The sequence below is a fragment of the Bos mutus genome, chromosome 3 (genome assembly GCF_027580195.1).
Source record: "Bos mutus isolate GX-2022 chromosome 3, NWIPB_WYAK_1.1, whole genome shotgun sequence".
Taxonomy (NCBI): Eukaryota; Metazoa; Chordata; class Mammalia; order Artiodactyla; family Bovidae; genus Bos; species Bos mutus.
The window spans coordinates 26,291,745-26,293,761 of NC_091619.1; positions in this window are offsets into that span (position 1 = coordinate 26,291,745).

Here is a 2,017-nt window from a genome sequence, read left to right on the forward strand (position 1 = left end):
AGCTTTTGGTCTAATAATACAGATTCCTGGACAGACACATAATGGGTATAATAAAGGATAGAAAATATTTAAAAAGAGTCAAAGTGCCATGGGAGTCCGAGAGAGTGGTGTATCTCCACTGGAAGGCAATGTATCAATGGGGTTGAGACGTTTTGGAAGTAAATAGGTTCCAATCTTGGAATTAACCACTTACTGACTATACAACCTACAGTGAAGTACTAAACCTCTCAGGGTCTCAGTTTCTTCCCTTACTGGATTTTTGTGCAGGTTGAATGAGAAAATGTATGTAGAGCTTTAGCATAGAACCTGATGCACAGATGGCCAGTGCTTCTCAGCTCAACTTCACAGGCCAGTGATGCAGAGCTTTAAAAATCTCAGATGTCCAGGTGTGGAAGCCAGAGTTACTTGGTTATAAGCATGAAACTTACTTTGGCTAACATTAAGCAAGCAAGAAATGTATTGGGAATACACAGAATGCTCACAGAATTGATGGAAAGTAGAAGAGCTAGTCCTTGGAAAGGATGAAACTGGTGGATCTGAAGTGAACTGCCTGTGGACATAACAGGCAGTTAACTTCAGGGGCAATGAGTTTTCATTTCTGTTTCCTCCTTCCAGGATTTGGATACTGGAGGAGTTTGGGTGATTTACTTGGTTCCAAGCTCATACCTCGCTTAGGGTGGTAGAATATTGACTTAACACTCCCTCAAAGCAGCATGGGGGGATGGGTTTTGTTTCCCAGGGGAAAATGAGGTGGCTTCGCCTGAACTGATCATGAGTACTGGGCAAATCAGAGACCATAGCCATTCATAGCATGGTGCCCCCTCTAGATCTACATGGTAAGCATCTGTGAATGGAGCACGGGCAAGTTTACTTTTTAAAAAGCTCCACAAATAACTCAAAGATGCACCAAAAAGTAAGATTCACTGAAAAACACACTAGAAAAGGGAGGAGTATCATTAGTTCTTAAAGCAGGCAGGAGAAGCAGGTACCAAGTTGAATAACATAGATCTCTTCAGAACTTAAAGTCCGTTGTGATAACTGGCAGGATTCTACTAAGTGTGAGTCAGCCCTCTTATCTTCTAGAGGAGAAGATAAATAATATTCTCACAATACAAGACTGTGTGCAAGGTTTTGAGGGAGCCTGGATGTTTTCTCCAGATAACTATTTTGGCCTTCTTGACAACAGATGCATCAAGGTCGGTCCAAGGCCCCCAGCAAGTGAGTGGTCTGAGAAGAAAAAGTGCTACCAGTGACCCAGGAGAGGTAGCCGTCTCCAAATGGGGGTCATTGCCTGACTCTTCAGATGACAAAGAGAAAACCTACAAGTCGTTCCAGGGAATATTCCGCTTGATCTCCCACAGTGGGACTGGGCATCTGCCGGGTGATCCATGGGAGTAACCTGTACTTTCTGAATTTGTTTGTGGTGTTGGGGAGGAAAGAAGGAGCAGCAGGCCTGGAAGTCTGCCAAGAGATATGGAATCATGAGAATGTGGCTGACCAGCTCTGGGAGGTTGCCCAGCCCCACTGGATGTGAGCTTCAGTTTGGTCTTTGAAGGACCAAACATTGCTCTAGACATTTTGCTCCAAGTCCATTAATCCTGATGACAAGTTCCAAAATTGCAAAGGGATTGCCCTTTGCCAGATCACATGTATCTATGGTCTGACATTAACAAACTGAGTTTGTCTTTTCCATGTATAATTGGCACCCAAATATAGCTAAAGGAAAAAAAAAAAAGAAAAAGAAGAAAAAAGAGAGGGAGAGAGAGGATTTTTGGCTTCTTCACTAGTTTAAAAATTATACTCCATTATCCAAAAATGTCAGTTTGTTTGAAGCAGATTTCCCTCTCTCTTTGGAGCCACCCACCCCCCCCCCTCCACCCCCAAAGTCTTCCCAAGCTGCCCTAATCAACAATGAACTTTTGTGTCTGGAAGGCCCTGTGTACTTTCTGTACCCACTAGGAGAGACCTTGGACAGGATTAGATCACAGGAGAATGTGCCTTTGGATACTTTCAGCCT